Below are 20962 nucleotides of genomic sequence, written 5' to 3'. Positions count from 1 at the left end.
ACTGAAACTCCTTGTTCTTTGTCCTGGGGGAAGCCTGGGAGGAGCCATGCTTTTTCAGGAGTTGGTGGAATGGGACATTCTGGCAGTGGGCATTTCATGGAAGGATAAGAGGGAAGAGAGCAGGGAGGTCCCCATACAAACACAACTGCTAGATTTTAAAAAGATGGTGAGACCAAGACCAATTCTTAATGGGTCGAGGATGAGGTTATCCAAAAGGAGATGGAGAGTCTCAGTCTGGGGGTTTATTGAAGACAAGGGAGCAAGATTAGAAACTAGGATGTGACCACTGGGACAGCACTGTGAAGAGTTTTAACTTTTATGCTTTCCCTTTAGGTTTTAATGGCAGTCTTATTTAGCATGTGGTTAAAAACATTTACCTTCCACATTATAATTTCCTTTGGCTATACCTAACCTGTTAATAAAGTCTGATCTATCGGTACAGTGCAGAATCCAGAGATAGGACAGTAAAAGGATGTGCAGCCTGCCCCACAGTCAGTCATCTCTGTCCTGAGACCCACTGAAAGCAGTAGCATCCTATCTAGGAGGGCTGCAATTCAACAGTGGTCCATGCTAGGCTTAGAGCAGAGCAGGGGAGCACTTGCTGTATAGCAGGAGTGGTTGCTAAGTGGATGGCTTGGCTTGCAGGTGGAGGAAAGTGGCTCTGAAGGGCTATTAAACTCTTAGAATGATAGGGGCACCTGAGTGGCTCAGTCATTGGGCGTTTGCCTTTGGCTCGGATCATGATCCCAGGGTCCTGGGATTGAGCCCCACATTGGGCCCCCTGCTCCGCGGGAAGCCTGCTTCTCCGTCTCCCACTCCCACTGCTTGTGTTCCTGCTCTCACTATCTCTCTCTCTGTCAAATAAATAAAATCTTAAAAAAAATAACCTCTTAGAATGATAATTTTTTATTCCAAAAAAAGTAAAAACAACAACACCACCCAACAACAAAAAGCACCTTACAGTCTTACCACCTTAACATAACTTTTCTTATATTTGCATATTATCTTCTACTTCTGGACCACTTGTGTCTGTATTCCTAACGAGATGTAATCATATTGTTCATGCCATTTTGCCTTTTGTGCGAAACTGGGTTTGAAATTTTAGGTTTATCAGTTAGTAGCAGTGTGGCACTATAACCTCTTTGAGCCTCTTTCTTTTTTGTAAAATGGGAGTGATAAGAGATCCCACAAAAATATTTTCAGGAGGGGCTAATTGCTGGGGATAGGAAAGTAAACAAATGCAAGCCCTGTCTCATGAGCTTACAGCCTTGTTAAAGGGAGCCACAGTAACTTACTTGTACAACTGTAAAGAGGGCTCTGGAGTGAGGTTCATGGTCCTCTGCAGGTATGCATCACAGGGATTTGACTGAGTTCCTTGACCAGGGAAACTTTCCTGAGGTAGTGAAATTTGAACTGAAATCTGGAGGACAGGAGGAGTTAGACAAAGAGGTGCAGAAGAATGTCCTGCTCCAGAGAACAGCATTAGTGAAGCGCCTGTGTGGGTGGGAGCAGGCAGCATTCGGGTGGCTCTGAGGCCAGTGTGCTTGGACAGTAGGGAGAGCGGGTGTGAGAAGCAGACTGGCATGGCACGGTAGGGCCAGAAAGAGCAGAGCCTGGCAAGAACCTCCTGGCTATGGGGAGTGGATTGAGGGGCCAGTGTGGAAGTAGGTAGGCCAGCAAGGAGCTCCTGCAGTATTCCCCAGCCAGAAGAGGAGGGGCCATGGTGGAAATGGTAGAAGAGTGAATGGATTCAAGAGATATTTAGGAAGTAAAACCGCAGGAGTTGATTAGAGGGAATGAAGGGTAACAGTTTAATGAAATCCTTTTGTGATAGAATCAGATGGTTCTAAAATGGCACGCATGGTTGTACCACCTAAAAAATAGTTTCCTTTGAAGAAGGTGGCTTTGGAAAAGAATGAATTGAACATGTATAGACATTAAATTTTCTGATATAATTGCAAAAATAATTTTTAAAAACACATCAAGCCATAGCTTCAGAATATGTAAAGTACCACTTTAAAAAGCCACATATGATTCAAGTCAGTTATTATCAGGATTATTAAGGTTTTATCAAATGATAATTTATATGGGTGGGAAAATGAGTAGAAGTGAGACTTCTGAAAATATTTGATTTAAATAAAAACCACCTTAATTGGTATAGGACTGGAAGGGATAGCTTTTTTATTTATAATTATTTATTTATTACTTATTTATTAAGGTTTTTTATTTATTTGACAGAGACACAGTGAGAGAGGGAACACAAGCAGGGGGAGTGGGAGAAGGAGAAGCAGGCTTCCTGTGGAGCAGGGAGCCCGATGTGGGGCTTGATCTCAGGACCCTGGGATCATGACCTGAGCCGAAGGCAGAAGCTTAACGACTGAGCCACCCAGGTGCTACCCTGGAAGGGATAGCTTTTTTAGAGCCAGTCACAATGTAATGGAAAAGGTGTGTTTGGGGGTAGTGTTTTTTTGATAGACGACTCAGTTGATAAGAGACATAGGGATATTATGTATTTTGATTCACTTAGCAAATATTTTTGGGGGGTTTAGATATGACTTTATTCACCTGATATAACGGCACTTGGCGTGAAGTAATTCCAACATGGACCAAGAGATTTGCTCAAAAGATAAAATGTAGTGTAATTTTCTTTACAAAATGATTCACAACGGCCTTGAAAATACCAAGTTCTCCAGCTGTCCTTAAAATAGGCAATTTATGAACACAAATGTTTTACACACATTTCAGGAACATTCTGTAATGTAAACATCATGGCTCCAGATACCATCAGTAAGCTAATGACTCCTACATTGAAATCTCTAGCCCAAATGATTCCCCTTAATTTGACACTTGTATATCTGCTTCTTAGCAAATATTTTCTAGTTCCTACTAGAAGCTGCTGCTGGATACTATGCAGATTGTGGATAAACAGTGGTGAACAAAATAGCAAGGTTCCTATCCTCATGGGTTTAGTGTAGGAGAGTGTTAAGCAAGTAATCTCACACAGGAATGTATCTTTCTAAAAAGTGCTTTGGTGGAAGAGAGATGGGTAGGGCAAGACAGAACAGTGTAGGCGATGGCTTTACATTCAGTGGTCAGGAAAGGCCTTGTGAAGAAGGGAACACTCTTAGGCTGCGACCTGGAGAGTGAGGAGGCAGCCAAGTGAGGAATCTGTTGGGGAAACTGAAGCAGGTGGAGTAGATGAGCTGGCACATTTGAGGGACTAAAGGAAGGTCAGTGTGACGGGAATGCTTGAGTAAGTGGATTTGTGGATATATATATTTTTTAAATGCTGGCAATAAATCAAGGCAGTCAGATGGTGGGGAAGGGGTATTGGGGAGAGGCAAATCAGAGGTGACTTGACACTACATTAGGGAGCCCAGATTTATATATTAAAACTCTGGGTCTTTCTAAAACATCATTTTTTTCCCTCATGTAAACTTTGTACTGCTATCTGTCACTTGATCAAGGAAATAGTTAAGTACTTTCTCTAGGTAAGTATTCGAAGATTATCTGAAAGTGAAAATGCTTTCTCTGATTAATCTTGCTCAGTCATCTGATTGTAGGAGAACATTTTGTGTTGCACAGTTATTTGCGTTCTAGTCACTTCTGGCCTGGGTTATTTAATATTCCCGACTAATGAGACAGTTTGTGTGCTTGAAAAAGCAGAATGGGAAACACAATTACAATTTTATAATTAACTTAGCTCTTACGTAGTGTTCTTTTGTTCATATAATATTAGGTTTTAAAAAGAATCAGGGGTTCTTGTTTATGAAGCCCAGTCTGATTTTCTTAATTATTTTAAATCTTACTATGATTCATTAACATGTTGTACCATCATTAATCTAATTCATCCAGAGTTACAATGTTTTGCATTGCTATGCCTATCTTAACTGTCATCAAATTCCTTTGACCAAAGGATTTATACCAAGTCTTACTCTTTTCTTAGTCTTAGTGTCTTCTATTTTGAAGATATATTTTTCATTGTTTCAAGAGTATTAGGTATACATGGTAGAGCCCAGTTTTTATGACTACTGTATTATGGCTTAGTGGTATAGTGGAAACAGACATGGGTGTGAATCCCAACCCCGCTATTTACTGAGCTATGTCATCTTTGGTTAGTTACATAAAATTTCAAATCTTACTTTTCTCATTTGTAGAATGGAGATAATTCTTCTTCACAGAACCCATAGAACAGGGTTAAATGGGATGTGTGTAAAGCATCGCATAGTGCCTGTCACTTGGTAGGTGCTCAACTGTGTATGTGGTCTTTGGCAGATCAGATGTCCTCACTTAGAACTGTATTTCAAATAGCTCAGGTAGATTTGCACTGGTTCATTTGTGTTCTTCTCCCCAGTCCCTTTGTGTCCAAGGACACATTTATTTCTCTCTTGGGATAGAAGGAAGTGTTTCTGGGGAGCACAAGGCTGGCTGTGGCTAGAGGGAGCAGCAGAATGTTACACTATCTTGATCCAAAGGCTCTGCAGCTGGGGTTGGCAACTAAGGGAAGTCTAGGCCAGCATTTAAATAAAAGGTCCTAACCTTGAGAAAGTGTGGTTGGAAGCTAAATTCAGAAGTGCAATCCAGGCTATAGTCAAGAAGTCAGGTCATCCATTCAAAAAAACCTTGACTGAGAAACTGTCATATGTCAGGCCCTATGCTAGCACTGAGTTCACTGAAGGGAACAGAGCATGGTGTTCCAGGGTCTTATGATGTAGAAGGGGAGCCCCACAGATACATTACTGTATGGAAAGTGCTGTTATTGTGGTACTAAGGAGGGAAATAGTACAGGATCTGAGATTTTTAAGGAGAGAGAACGGTTCCATATTTCTGGGAGAGAGCTGGGAGACAAAGGGTTTCAGAAACCCACACCTGAGCTAAGAATGAAATCAGTAGTTTAACAATTAATAACAAGGATAGGAGGGTAAATTGTGGGTCAAGTAGTAAAGAATACTAACACAGCTCTGAATTGCTGTGTTTCTGTTCCTTACAGGAGCCATGCGAGGAGCCAAGCAAGCAAGGCAATGAGATTGGTTTTGATAATGCTTGTGGGGTGCTCCTGGGAGGGTCCAGTACTGCTCAGAGAACAGAGAGACCCTGCCTGATCCACCAGGGGAATGAAACCTTGACCTTGTTTTCAGCAGCTTGAAAGAGAAATGGTTTAAACGGGTATGTAGCTTCTGTTGGATGTAGTCTAGAGCAGGATAAGATTTACCTACAGACTAATAAAAATTTCTGCTTGATTTTGTGGGATGAGAGAAATGTCGAACTGTTTACTTTTTACCCTGGAAATTCTAGTGGACTGCTGTGTTTGGGGACATTTTTGAAAATTGGCTAAGTATTCTAAATCTTAAATGAAAATCTCCCCAAGGCTTTTTTTTTTTTTTTTTTTTTGGTGGTGGTGGCTGGGGGCTCAGAGGCTGTATAAATTGGTTTATTCTGTTGTCTGGCAATATCTGGCTGTACAGATGTAGCATGAACTTGCCTCCAGATGCTGAGATATATATAGGACAGTATATAGCTCATCTGTGGGAGCCAGGAGCTCTGTCATTTGTTCAGTTCTGGTTATCGTCATTCCATTTATCTCCTTTTCTTTAAAATGCACTCTCAGGAGATCCAGCTCTGTGATTATCTGGGGGAAGATGCAGCTGAGAGAGTAATGCTGGAGAGACTTGATGTATTTACCATCTTTCTCTGTAGCCAAGGTTTGTCAGGTTTGATTCCTAGTAAGGATTCACTTGAGAATAAGCAGTAACATTGCCTTGCATTTATACCATGATTACAGTATAACCATGTTCCAAAATTTTCTCGGGTATCATAATTCTGGGAAAGTGAGGATTTATATAGGAAAGACTTTAGTTCTTATTACAGTTTATTCCTATAGTGCCTACAGTTCCCCATAACTAAGTCCATAAAAATCTGGAAAATTATTTGCACAGTGAGGCAGAGGTACTCATTGGTTAAATTATTAAAATCTATGAATGTAATTTAAAAATCATGAGGATATTTTAAAGTTGGCATTTGAGTATATTTTTTCCTTTCGGATAGTTGCATAGAGAGCTCTGTTATCTGGCTTGTTGCTTGAAGACACTGTGTTTCAGGGTGATTTGTTACACAGCAGTAGATAACTGAAACAGTGGATCAAATAGCACCTGGTTCATGAAGGGCAGCTGGGATTTTGCAGAAGCATTTAGTCTCAATTGGGCCCAGTAGCCAAGCTAGGAGTGGTTTCTTAAAAGGTGAGTAGTTATCAGCAGTTGAGGACCCTAGGGGTCTTTGCTGTGATTCTTTTATTAGGGTTTGCCAGAGATTCCATAACATGTCTTTGTTTACCATAGACACTTGAGGTTGTCCTGGATTTACTGGTAATGAGCAATGAAGGGAAGCATGGAATGCATCAAAGCTAGGACCTCCTGCAAGGTCCTCCCCCCCCCCTTTTAATCTAACTATACTCACCATGCTATATTCCCAGGACTTATTTATTTTATAACTGGAAGTTTGTACCTTTTGAGTTCCTTTACCCGTTTTGCACACAATATGTGCACTCCAGCATGAGCTGGGTGAGGGGAGAGAGAGAGGGAGAAGCAGACTCCCTTTTGAGTGGGGAGCCTGACAGGGCTTATTTCCAGAACCCTGAGATCCGACACCTAACCGCCTGAGCTACCCAGGCACCCCTTCATTCCTTCACATCCTTATCCATGCTTGTTGTTGCCATGATTTAATTATTTTAAAAGATTTTATTTATTAGAGAGAGAGAGAGAGCATGAGCGGGGGGGGGGGGGCGGGCAGAGGGAGAAGCAGGCTCCTTGCTGAGCAGGGAGCCCCACTCAGGGCTTGATCTCAGGACTCCAAGATCATGACCTGAGCTGAAACCACGAGTCAGCTGCTTAGCCGACTAAGCCACCCATGTGCCTCTTGCCCTGCCTTTTAATGTTTACGAATTTATTGGCTGTAAAATAAGATCCCATTGTGGTGGTAATGCATTTTGCTGATTGCTAATGAGTTTGAGCATCTTTTTACATATTTATAATTTTTGTTTTCTCTCTTGAGACATTTGTGAATTTCACCCATTTTTCTATTGGTTTATCTTTCTCACAGATTTTTTTGATGTTATTTATGTATTTTGGGTAGAATCCTCATTTGCTTGCTTTCCTTTGGCTAGAAAGAATGGTGAGCTTATAGTGAAGAAGATTCTCTTGTTAAGGGGTATCCTGGGTATTTCCCTGGGGCTGTTTTAGTTCTTGCCTCATTGAAGAAATTGGTGAACTTTACCCAGGACTTGGTGACCTCGCCTTTTGTCCTAAAGATTGCTTGAGGAGTGGGGGTGGGGTATGGGGTTGGTGAGAGAACATGCAGGGGGAGGAGACATACCTTGATTCCTGGAATCTTCTATTTCTCTTTGTCTAGTTCCTATGTCAAATGCTGTCTTGAAGCTATGTTCCCTCCTTTGAGTGCTGCTGGTTTTTAACATGTATCTGGTGTTCATTTTGTTAGGTTTGAAGTGGGCAGGGGTCTGCTTTCTTGCTTTTTTCTACCATTTTACCATGGAATTCTCTGACACAACTTTTTAAGGCTGCCCTTGATGTTCATTTTAAACTGGTTTCCTTAGGGTAATTGTATTGGAGAGAAGAGATTATTTTTATCCTTGACTCTGTTTCTCCAGGATGGCCTTGTTTACTGATGCAAAACTCCACTAGAAGATGGTGGCGGTGGAAGTGGGTGCCAAAAACTAGACCGTGTAAAATAAAACCTCTCCCTCTCCCCATAATTGAAAATTTCTAGCCTGAGCCAGAAATCTTTTTTTTTATTAAGATTTTATTTCTTTATTTAACGAGGCGGGGGCGGGGAGGGAGAGAATAAGCAGCTAGAGCAGCAGACAGAGAGGGAGAAGCAGACTCCCTGCTGAGCAGAGAGCCTGACTTGCTACTTGATCCCAGGACCCTGGGATCATGATCTGAGCCAAAGGCAGATGCTTAACTGACTGAGCCACCCAGGTGCTCCCTTAGCCAGAAATCTTAATCCAACCATTTAGAAATAAACTCAGGCACTTTTGACATTTTTCTTACACCTTTCAGGTTTTAACTCAGTCAAATATAGGACTTGCAACACCTCCCTCCACAGCTTTTTTTTTTTTTTGCCTCTAACATTGCTGCTAAGCTTGGCTTGAGGAGAGGTGTGAATGCCTTTGCAAATAAGTGGGAGATTTCTGTGCCTCAGCCAAATATGTTCAGGTCTTTGTTGCTGTCTCTTGAGAAAGTGCTTGTCTTGCTGAGCCTTCAGTGTCCCCATCCATTCTGGCATCCACAGACTTGTTACCCTTTACCCATCCAGTCCTTCACCTCAGGTCCAATCCCGCATCCTTTCATTCTTGGCTGCATGAATTAGTTTTCTGTTGCTGTGCAACAAATGACCATAGACCTAATGGTATAAGACAACAGTCACATGTTCTCTCAAAATTTCTGTAGATCAGAAGTCTGGGCACTATTTAGCTGGGCCCACTGCTCAGTGTTTTACACAGCTGCAATCAAGGGGTTGGGCAGGTTGTGTTCTCACCTGGAGGTTCTGGGGAAGCATCTACTTCTCAGCTCATACTCGCTGTTGGCAGAATTCATTTCCTTGTGGTTATACGACTGAGGTCCTCATTTTCTTGCTAGATGTCAGCCAGGGGCCACTCTCAGCTTCTAGAGAGTGGTCCCTCAGGTGCTTGCCATGTGGCCCTCTCAAAAGGCCGTCCTCACTACATGGCTGTTTGCTTGCTCAAGGCCAAGAGAAGACTCTCTTTCATTTCTAATCTCTCCCCATAAGGAAGGGCCTTTAAAGGACTCACCTAGTTAGGTCAGCCCACCCAGCATAATCTCCCACTTGATTAACTCCAAGTCAGCTGATTAGGCACCTTAATTACATCCTCAAACTCCCTTCACCCTTGCCATATAAGATCACCTAATCATAGTAGTAAAATCTCGTCATATTCACACACAGTACTCATACTCAAGGAGAGGGAGCATACGGGGCAGACATAGGGGGTGGGAATCTTGAGACTATCTCAGAAGTCTCAGAATCTTGGGACTCTCAGACTATGCTGTGGGACCCTCAGGGCTCTAGTTCTCTCTGCTGACTTCTGTGTCTCTCTTGGAGTCTGGGGCATGGAATTTTAGATGTTCTGTTGTGTAACCCAGGGACTGAGAGGAACCTTAGGGCTCTTTCCAGCCTTGTCATGCAGTCTGTCATTCCCCTCTGTGGCCACAGGCCTGCAAGGCAGAGGGCTTCTCACAGAGCTCTGTTTCAGATCCTTAGGTTTAGAGGGAGAGCCACTTCCCTTATTTTCCTACAAGTCCTGGCTGAGGTGGGCAGAGAATAGGACTCTCATATCATTTCTAATTCTTTTCTTTTTTTGCCAAATTCTTGCCACCCCCTCCAATCCACAAAACTTTTATTTGCTCTCCTCATTGGCAGCTGGGGGAGAGATAGAAGAGAAGACTGGTTAAATACTCTTCCAGGTCTTTTCCTAATGGCAAGACCTCAGCTCCATAAGCTTTAAAGCTAAAAATTAACTTCTTTTGTTCCTATTTGCATATCATCTATGGTCTAGCTTTCAGGTAGCAGAGGCCAGGATTAGTTTACAGAGGGGTGGGAACTACAGGGTAAACAAAAGGATTACAAGGCTATCTCATGGCCCCCCCTTCCCCTATTTATGGGTTAATACTTCATATATAACTGCCACATTAATTTCTAAAACAGTCTCGGTTTTCTAAATCATCCTGAGAATTGGATTAGTTCCATGTGAATTTTTATGCCTCATCTATGTATTCTTTATCTATGAGCATTTTCCCCCTTCTCTGAGCAGGTGGAAACCCCAGAGAAGGGCAAATTGAAACAGTTCTAGAAATTAACAAAATGTTAATTAAGTTTCCCCTTGCTGAGGGAAAAGCTGAACTTGGCAGTGTTTCAGGGAGAATAAAGGACTCATGCTTATACTAATTAAGAGTGTTACTCAAGTGAAATAATTGGAAGGCAATGCAAACCCAAAGCTTAGTAAACATAAAGAATGGTGGTGAGTTGGAATAAAAGTAAATGGGTAGAATGATGTGTCCAAAAAGCCGTTGGTATTTCTCACCAGAATAGTTAGGATAATTTTACACTCAGCTACTAACCACCATTTCCCTCCATCCCCAACCCTCAGTACCCAGGCTCGATTGTCATGTAAACAGTCTGCTAATCTTGTGGCATTAATGCAACTCATGGAAAAATCTCAAAGGAGAATGTAGTGACCTTGGTTGGCCTGTTTCCTTAACCAGATGGGGACATCGTCTGGCTGCTAATTCACCAGGAAGAGCTTTGGGGGGCACTGCTCCTCTCACCTGCCCATTTTCAGTCTTCCTGATTGCTTTCTTCATGTTCTTTCATCTCATTTCCAAAGGAATAGGTTTATCTTGGGCAAAGTCATCTCATCTCCACACAGATCATTTCTGAGTGCTCATTTCCTCCTGATTTTTACTTTACTTTTTTTTTCTTTTGAATTTATCTTTGCTTTGCCTGGATAGTATGACCATTTTGGCGAAGAGCAGATTTTTTTTTTTTTAAGATTTTATTTATTTATTTGAGAGAGAGAATGAGAGAGAGAGCATGAGGGGGGGAGGGTCAGAGGGAGAAGCAGATTCCCTGCTGAGCAGGGAGCCCGATGCGGGACTCGATCCTGAGACTCCAGGATCATGACCTGAGCCGAAGGCAGTCTCTTCACCAACTGAGCCACCCAGGCACCCGAAGAGCAGATTTTTATCTTTGTATCCCCAGTGTCTAACATGAACAACAGGAACATAGTAGCTGCTCATCTTGTTGATAATATGAGCACATGAATGAAATATTTATCTACTTATCTATCTCCCCATTAGATAGTACCAAACACACTGCCTGGCACATAGTAGGTTCTCAAGCGATGTTTACTGAGTAAATGAATTACAACCAGGGGCTTACTGATGTATCTCAGCATACTGCAAAAGAATAATAAGCTCTGAATAGAATTTGAGAATATACTACCACAGAAGTAGGTAACAAAAGGTTGCCAAGTTGGTCTTCAAACAATTACTGGGAAATGGGGCAAGAGGAATGCAGTGAGGGATAATTTTTAAGAAACTATAGGTGAGTGTTCTTGTGATGCAAACTTTACAGAGTCAAGCACATTTCTGATTTGAAGCAGAGAACAAACACATCTCTTTCCTTGAGATGAAATACAAACGCTAAATGCTCTCTTGAAAATCATTATGAAATCCTTTCAACCAAATGGCCTCAGGGAGTTGAAATTGAAGCTGATATCTGAGTCAGACAGTGGAAATAATTTTCATTAGCAGAACTACTTGTGCCACTGCTGATTTGGTAAATACCTCAGAGCACATCCCATTTATTCCCCCAGTGGATGACCTTAATTTGCTTCAGCCAAAATGAACAAAGAAATGATGAAGAACAGAGCCTGTTTCTTTCTCAGTGATATGTTCAGGTTTGAAAATCAGATGAGATGATGATCTTTTTTTTCTATCTGTGTTTCCCTCAACATTTTCCAAGCTCTTTATTCTTTCCTCCATCTTTGCCCACAGTTTTTAAACACATTTTAATTATCTGGATATAGTCATTTTTCCTGCCATTTTAACCTTATAGAATCTGATTTTCTATTTCTAGATTAACTAAGATGATAATTAAAACAAAACAAAACTAAGGTGATAATTAGTTTGATTCCAGATGTGTCATATTTTTCTTCTTGTTAATCCAGATGTCCAAATTGATAACAACGTATCCAAATTGGAGCAGCATCTCAATTTCTTTGAAGTATTGTTATGTATTGGGAAGACCATAGGTTTCAGGATCAGACATATCTGTTTAACTCCTGACTTTGTTACTTCAAGATGTGTGACCTTGAGTATATTTCTTAATATTTCCTGATTGGAAAAATGTGAAAAAAAAAAAAACCAACTACATCATAGGAATTGCTTGAGATTTAATTAAATTAAAAGACCTCCTTAGTAAATGATATTTTTTTTTCCCCAAGCAAACACTTCAACTAACATTGGAGTTTAATATTGATTCTCTAATCTTACTTTTAAAGAGCCTTGCTAATGACTAGTTTTAGCATCAGTAAATGCAGCAATAATTAGCAATAAGAAATTAAGATTTTGTGACACTTAAAAATGATATTTTGGTGATATAGCTCTATTCTCTGCAAATTGAATAGTTGAAAAGAAAGTGATAATCCATATTTAATACAATATTTTATTTTACTGATGAGGAAAGTGTAATTGAACAAGAAGTTGATCGACTTGGTGAAGATCACACAGTTAAGTCTGATTAGATTAATGGATTCCCAGTTAAGGGCTAATATACTACATCCAGTGATTTCTCACTACTGTCCTCCTTCCTTCATATCATCTCCATCCTACTTCAGAACCTCACTACTTCTCACCAAAACTAGATCAAGAACATCTTACTTGGCATATCTGTCTCCAGGTTGCTCTTCTCTCCAACCCATCCTCCAAAATTGGTATGGTCAGATTAATCAGATTGTTACATTATCCTGCTGAGATACCTCTACTGGTTCTCCATTTTCTATTAAGTCATTTCCAAACTCTTTAGCCTGGCACTCAGTGTCCTTCACAATATGGCCTCATGTTCATACATTTATTTGACAAGTGGTATTGAGTGCCTACTATAAGCCAGGTCTAGATTCTGGGAATATAACAGTGAACTAAACATAATCTCTGCCCTCACAGAGTTTATATTCTAGTTCAGTGGTTCTCAAAGTATAGCAGGGGATCTGGAGGAGCTCTGAGACCCACTCAGGGTATCTGCAAAGTGAAAATTACTTTCATGATGATACCAAGACATTATTTATCATTTTGACTCCCATTTTTTTTATGTGTATGCAGGGAAGTTTTCCAGGGCTACCTGATATGTGCTATTATAGCAGATTGAATGTGGATTGAATGTAGAAGCAGATGTGGTAATCTAGCTGTCTTTTATAGGTCAGAAATTAAGGAGGATTGCAAAAATATAAAGCAATGCTACTCTTTTTTTTTTTTTTTTTTAAAGATTTTATTTATTTATTCATGAGCGACAGAGAGAGAGAGAGAGAGGCAGAGGGAGAAGCAGGCTCCCAAGGAGCAGGGAGCCCGATGCGGGACTCGATCCCAGGACCCTGGGATCATGACCTGAGCTGAAGGCAGACGCTTAACCATCTGAGCCACCCAGGCACCCCACAATGCTACTCTTTTAATGATTTTGTTTGAAAACACTTTTTCCATAAAAATATTATTTACATTAACATGTAATGGGTTTATTTTTGTTATTTTAAAATGCATTAATATTTTAAAATTTATTAATTTAAATTCTTTTGTTTTTTCAAAAACAACTTTATTGAAATATAACTGTTATATAAAATACTTTATATATTTAGTGTATATAATTTGATGAATTTGGATATATGCACATATCCATGAAACCATTGCCATAGTCAAGGTAATAAAAACATATTCATCACCTCCAAAAGTTTCCTCCTGTCCCCCTTCCCCTGTTTTTGTGGTAAGAACAATTAACATGAAATCTATTCTCTTTACAAAAGTTTTAAGTGCAGCAATATAGTGTTCTTAACTATAGGCATTATGTTGTTACAGCAGATCTCTAGAAATTATTCATCTTGTGTAACTAAAACTTACTACCATTTTTAATATAGCAGGTATTTATAGATGTATCCTATATAAACTAAAGCTCTTTGGGGCCCTTAGTAATTTTTAAAAAAGATTTATTTATTTATTTGAGAGAGAGAGAGAGCGAGAGCTGGCTGGGGGAGGGGCAGGGGAAGAGAAAGAGAATCTCAAGTAGACTCGCTGTTGAGCATGAAGCCCTATGCAGGGCTCAATCTCATGACCCACGAGATTATGACTTGAGCCACAATCAAGAGTCAGATGCTTAAATGACTGAGCCACCCAGGCACCCCAGCCCTTAGTAATTTTTAAGAATGTAAAGTGGTCCTGAGACCAAAATATTTGAGATTTGAAATTCTAGTTATTCTAAAAATAAGCAAATAACATAGAGCCAGTATAATAGAACGTCAGATAATAACAAAGGTCGTGAAAAAAAAAATGCTGCTGGGAAAGGAAATAGATCAATTGGATGATCAGTAAGGATCACGATCTATGACCTGTGCTCTGGTTAAACTGAATCACCTAACCTTCCCTGAACACAGTCCATGCTTTTCTACTTTCATGCTTTGTAGTGCTGTTTCTTCTACCTGTTTTGTCTTCCTTCCCATTTTCATTTTTTTTTTTTGACAATCAGTTAAAATTTAGTGAGGACACATGTGTGTGGAGGGGTACAACGGGGTCTTCTCTATTCAGGTAGACCTCAGAGCCCATGCAGTTCAATCTCCCACGGAACAGGAGTGCTCTCTAGAATATCTCAGAGCTTGCTGTCCAGTCAAGATGTGTATACCCCACAGAAACATGTTCTCAGAGTAGCCCATTCCACCGTCAGGCACCTCAGGTGTTCACATGTCCCTCCTGGCAGCCTCTGACGTGGGATGGGGTGGGGGTGGGAGGACGCTGACCCTCCAGACCAACTCTCGGGACGAGAGCAACTGAAGTGGAACCGGGACAGGAAAAGCAATAAGTTAAAACCAAGAACAGCCCAAGACATGGCAGGATGGGTGGAGGCATCACAGGGTTCCCAAGAGTCTCTGGCTTAATGGAGGCGGCGTTAGAGAGGAGGGGCTGACACTGCAGTTGCAGGCAGGCGGGGGCTCAGAAGGCTGGGTTGTCGATGCCCCTGGGTTGTTGGTGCACCCCAGCATATTCTTCAGGACTGAAGCTGTAGGGAGGGGGTGGTTCCATGGGGGGCAGGACAGGCTTCAGAATAATCTCGCTGTAGGGGGGCGGGGGCTCAGAGGTTGGCATCCTGACCCTCTCTCGGGGGGCAATGGAGGGTGGCTCCGGGGGCCCCTGGTGATCCACTGAGGGGGCCCTGCTCCTGTTCTCCACAGCTGCGACAGAACCGCTTAGCCAGGCAGCAGACACACAAAAGGGGCAGAATGATGAGGAAGGTGATGACAAAGATCCTCAGGGGACTGGAGAATAACTCATATTCTTAGCAGCAGTTGTCACCACAGCATTTGAATCCTTTGGGGCAGGTGAAGAAGAGTCCACATTTGGCTGCAGCCTGTTGGGGGCTGGCCAGCAGGCCGAGCAGCAAGGTGGGTACGAGGCCGGGGACCCAGGTGTCAGACATCCTGGCACGGGGGCCAAGGAGCTTCCGTGTATAGGGGGAGGAGGGCCCCATTTTCATTTCTTAAATATCAGTTCTTTCAGGGCACACCTGAAATGTCACCTGAGCCATGATTCCTTCTCTCATTTTCTTCTAACGGAAGTGATTTATATTTATCTCCCTTTTATTGTTCCTAGCCTCAATGATAATATTTTGATCTTATAACACTCATAATTTTATGCTTTGTACAAATTTTTAGTTATGTGTGTACCACTCATACCCTTGTCAAGTTTATGCAACTTCTTAAAGTTGGGGACTGTTTCTTTCTTTTTTTTTTTTTTAAAGATTTTATTTATTTATTAGAGATCAAGCGAGAGAGAAACAGCATGAGAGGGGAGAGAGTCAGAGGGAGAAGCAGGCTCCCCACTGAGCTGGGAGCCCAATGTGGGACTCGATCCCAGTACTCCGGGACCATGACCTGAGCTGAAGGCAGTCGCTTAACCAACTGAGCCACGCAGGAGCCCCCTTTTTTTTTTTAAAAATTATTTATTTATTTATTTGAGAGAGAGAGCATGAGCGGGGGTAGGGGCAGAGGGAGAGGGAGAAGCAGACTCCCTGCTGAGCAGGGAGCCCGATGCGGAACTTGATCCCAGGACCCTGAGATCATGACCTGAGCCAAGGCAGATGCTTAACCGACTGAGCCATCCAGGCGCCTGGGACTGTTTCTTATTTGCCTGAGTACAAACCTTCTTTGTACCAGTGAGGCTTAGGTTCAGAAATAACAGAAAACCTCTAAATAATAGTGGTTTCATCAAGATGGAAGTGTATTGTTTCTCATGTAAGTCAGGCAGTGAACAGTTCAGGGCTCGAGTAGTGCGTCTTGGTATAAAAGTCTTTAGGGCTGGTAACTCCTTCCAGCTTACTGCTCTAGTATCCTAAGATTGTGGTCCTCAGCCTCTAGATAGCAGCATCATTGTTTCAGTAGGAAGAAAGGAGAGATAGACAAAGATAAGGGGGCTAACAATATGTATCAGCTCTCTGTTAAGGAAGGTTCCAGGGAAGCTGCTAAGGTGACTCTTCTATTTATACCCCATTGGTAGAGCTTAGTCACATGTGCATACCTAACTGCAGAGGAGGCTGGGGAATGTAGTTTTTTTTTTTAAAGTTTATTTATGAGAGAGAGAGAGAGAGAGAGAGAGAGGGCTCCAGAACGTGTGTGCGCATGTGCATGTGTTGGGGGAGGGGCAGAGGGAGAGAGAGAATCTCAAGAAGACTCCCTGCTGAGCGTGGAGCCCAAGGCAAGGCTTGATCTCATGACTCTGAGATCATGACCTGAGTCAGTTGCTCAACCTACTGAGCCACCCAGGTGTCCCAAGGCTGGGAAATGTAGTCTTCATTTTTAGTGGTCTTGTGCTCAGCTGTGGACAAAGGGGAGAAAAAATATTGGGGGACAACTCTCAGTGTCTCTTACACTCACTTCTCAAAGTGTCTACCATAGGTGCTAATTCCAGTTAAAGGCTTAATATTAACTAGCAGGTAGGTAATACCGAGCTTCAATTTCAGAATTATTTGTTGGAGAATGAATACAGGGGGACTTTTACTCATTATAATTTGCTTGTTTTCTTTAAAGGAGGTATTAGAAATGATTAAGGAACTCTACAATCTATCTTTTCAAAATGAATTATGACAGTGTTCATCAGTTGCTCAATTGCTACCATTAGGCCAGGAAACCTTTTGTAGAACTCCCACTTTGCTGTTATCACCATTTCACCTTCTGCTTACCCTTCCCAATAGTGATAGAGACTTCATTCAACCCTTTCTTGCCAGAAGTGTCCCCAACCTTTCCTGTGTCACGTGATACCCTGGCCTCAGGTTTTCCCTATAGACTTATCACCCAGGAAAAATACCTCCTAGAGGGCAGCTGGGTGGCTCAGTCGGTTAAGCATCTGTCTTTGGCTCAGGTCATCCTGGGATTGAGTCCCATACTAGGTTCCCTGCTCAGTGGGGAATCTTCTTCTCCATCTATCCCTCCCCCCTGCTTGTGATCTCTCTCTTTCTCTCTTGGGTAAATAAATAAAATCTTTAAAAAAAAAAAAAAGAAAAAAATACCTCCTAGAAAAAACCCTGGTGTCTTGCTCAAATTATTAGGCTTAGTATGCATATTTTTCCACAGAAAAGTGGATAAAAGAACATTTATAACTTCAAAGTACTAAAAATATTGGAGCATTGAACCTATGCTCTGTATTTGTTTTCCAATTTCTTCTCACTGCATGCATATTTTTGCAAATAATGGAAACTTTAAGTTTTGAGCATGGATCTTTATTTATACAAAATGTTTCACTAGGATCTATAGAAGCATCCTCTGACCACCTCTACCCTCTCTTCCACACCTTTGCACGCACAATATCTACATCTGGTTTTTAGCACTTCCAGGAAGCAATCACTCCTTCACAAAGAAAAGTCTTGAGATTTCTACACCATTGGAGTTGTACTTAAAATAGTCCATCTGGTCTATAGTAATTGTCTGTAAATATAGAAACTTGCAGTTTTAGGATTAACCCAGAGGTTAATTCTTTGAAAAAGTTGAAATAAAAAAAGAGAACTTGTTAGAGATGGCATTTACTGTGCTTGTTGTTAATTTTTTTCTTTTTTTTTTTAAGATTTTATTTATTTATTTTGACAGAGAGTGAGAGCACAAGCAGGGGTAGGGGCAGAGGCAGAGGGAGAAGCAGGCTTCCCGCTGAGCAAGGAGCCCGATGTGGGACTTGATCCCAGGACCCTGGGATCATGACTTGAGCTGAAGGCAGACACTTAACCGACTGAGCCACCCAGGTGTCCCTTAGTTTTTCATTTGTACATGTCTTATTCTCTTTAGACTATATACTTCTTGAGGACTATGCTGAAAAAGTGTCTGAAACAGCAGTTATAAAGTGAAACAGAGTTGCCATTAGCTGACAAAAATTAAGATGATGATGATGAAATGGAATTTGTTTTACCATGGAATGAAATTTTCACAAAAAAAATGAACACTATAGAGGACGTGTTCATCATCTATCCGTTTATCTCACAAATACTTATTGAGGGCCAACCACAGTGCCCAGCACTATGGTAGATACTAGGAAACAGTAGAGAGCAATATTGATATAGTCTCTGTCCTTGTGGTATGTACAGCCTAGAAGAGAAAGACAAAGAAATAAATGTAAAATATGATGAATTCTTGTCATAGAAGCACAGATTGGGAGTACTCAAGGTGGGGGGGCATTTAACCTGGTTGTAGTCTTTATGGAGTTTTCACATACAAATAACTTATATTCTTCTCATTTATAGGTGAGGAATTAGTCTCAGAAATTAGCAAGACCCAGGGCACCTGGGTGGCTCAGTCGGTTAAGCGTTTGCCTTCAGCTTGGGTCATGATCCCAGGGTCCTGGGATCAAGCCCTGCATTGGGCTCCCTGCTCGGCGGGAAGCCTCTTCTCCCTCTCCTTCTGCCTACCACTCCCCCTGCTTGTGCTCTCTCTCTCTCTCTCTCTCTGTCAAAGAAATAAATAAAATCTTTAAAAAAATATAGCAAGACCCAATATCCCGTAGGCTCAGACCTGGGCTTGTGACTCTAAACCCAGTGTTCTCATCACTGTCCCACACAGTAGCTAGAGTGCCAAGGGGTATGACATCTGTGGCTGTGCTGTGTCTGCTCCCAGTCTTTTTGCCCTCACCCCAAGCTTATAGCCCCCATTGGCATCAATTAATCATTGGCATCCATCGCAGCTGCCTGGAATCCATGTGGTGTTCTGGCCAGCATGGCCCTAAGTGCTCTTTAACTAGGGCTGGTAATCTAGTGTTCATTCTGGGAGCAGCCCCTGCAATTAGGAAAGGGGCCAGGGGATCTTTCAAGCAGACAGAAACTAAAGAAACTCAGCCAAAAAGCCTTATTAGGATGAGCTATCATGCAGCAGTATGCTCAGTGGTCTGTTTTCCTGTCCTATTAAGTAGAAATCAGTTGCTTCAAAGAGAAAACAACATTGAAGTGTCCAAGTTCATTTTATTTTATGTTTAGTACTATTGAGTTGGACAGAATAATGAACACTGCTCTTGCGCATTTTCCTTTATCATTCTGAATACTCAACTGAATACCCAACATTCCCTGATTCTTCCAGAAAAACGTCTTTCTTATGAATTGTTGAAGCTCTCAGAAATTTCCAAGAGTCTCTCAGGGAGTAGTGTGCTCTATTAAAAACCTGGTAAAATTGAGGAGGTAGTGATAATTATTTCCTTGATTTGTGGTATAGTAGAAAGACCATGGACTTGGGGATCAACCTGAATTAGCTCTTTCACTTTCTAGTTGTGTCAATTTGGGAGAGTTTCTGGACATCCTTGTGCCTCAGTTTCTTCAAAGGATGGTTGTGAGGATTAGAAGAAAGATATGTAATGTAGCTAGTACAGTGTCTGGAATATAATTGATCCAATAAATGGGAAATATGATGGTTAACCCCCCCCCCTTTTTTCCCCTGAGAACTCAGTGCAAATTCTAGTATCTCTCTAAACCTGACTTTTCTGGCAATGCTAGCTCCTCAGGACCTTTTCCTTTATTATAAATTTATTTCCTTTTTATTTATTGAGGTATAATTGTCCTAGAATTATATTGTTTCAGGTATACAACATAGTAATTCAACATTTGTATGTATTGCAAAATAGTCACCACAATGTAAGTGAAATAATGTGGTATTTGTCTCTCTCTGTCTGACTTATTTCACTTAGCATAATACCCTCAAAGTCAATCCAGGTTGTTGCAAATGGTAAGATTTTAAGATTTTATTCTTTTTTTATGGTTGAGTAACATTCCATCGTGTGTGTGTGTGTGTGTGTGTGTGTGCATATATATATATATATATATATATCTTTATTCATCAGTGGACACTTAAGTTGTTTCCATATCTTGGCTATCATAAATAATGCTGCAGTGAACAAGGGGTGCATATGTCTTTTTGAATTAGTGTTTTCATTTTCCTCAGATACCCAGAAATAGAATTGCCAAATTGTATGGTAGTTCTATTTTTAATTTTTTGAGGAAACTATATTGTTTTCCATAGTGGTTGCACCAAATTACATTCTCACCAACAGTGCACAAGAGTTCCCTTTTCTCCACATCCTCACCAACACTTGTTATTTCTTGTCTTTTTGATAATAGTCATTCTGAAAGGTATGAGGTGATATCTCATTGTGGTTTTGATTTGTATTTCCCTGATGAGTAGTGGTGTTGAGCATATTTTTATGTGCCTGTTGGCCACCTGTATATCTTCTTTGGAAAAATGTATAGTCAGATCTCCTACCCATTTTAAATTGGATTTTTTTGTTGTTATTTAGTTATATGAGTTCTTTATAGATTTTTGGATATTATCTCCTTATCAGGTATAGATATATGATCAGCAAATATCTCTCATTCAGTAGGTTTCCTTCTTGTGATGGTTTCCTTTGCTTTGCAAAAGTTTAGTTTGATGTAGTCCCACTATTTATTTTTTCTTGTATTTTTCTTGTCTTTGGAGTCAGATCCAAAAAACCCCAAGCCCCCAAAACCCAAAACATTGCTAAGATTGATGTCAAGTAACTTACAGCCTAAAGCATCTAAGATGTCCTGGTATGTAAGCAGTGCCTGGTGTTGGGGACTTTGGGGATTATAGTATGCAAAAGTCAAAGCAGACAGTCATGCACAGTAGATCCTCTGCTATCTA

The 20962-nt window shown here is 41.1% G+C and overlaps 1 pseudogene; it reads right to left on the bottom strand.

Moving 5' to 3' along the window:
• Positions 1 to 14557: 14557 nt before the first annotated feature.
• LOC112824159 (transmembrane protein 92 pseudogene) lies at positions 14558 to 15300 on the bottom strand (annotated as a pseudogene).
• Between the last annotated feature and the right edge of the window lie 5662 nt (positions 15301 to 20962).

Source organism: Callorhinus ursinus, unplaced genomic scaffold, assembly GCF_003265705.2.
Source record: "Callorhinus ursinus isolate GAN/ISIS: 27379988/994484 unplaced genomic scaffold, GSC_fseal_2.0 scaffold9, whole genome shotgun sequence".
NCBI lineage: Eukaryota > Metazoa > Chordata > Mammalia > Carnivora > Otariidae > Callorhinus > Callorhinus ursinus.
Note: the sequence above shows the minus strand (reverse complement) of the source record. Positions and strands in the feature narration are given on the sequence as shown.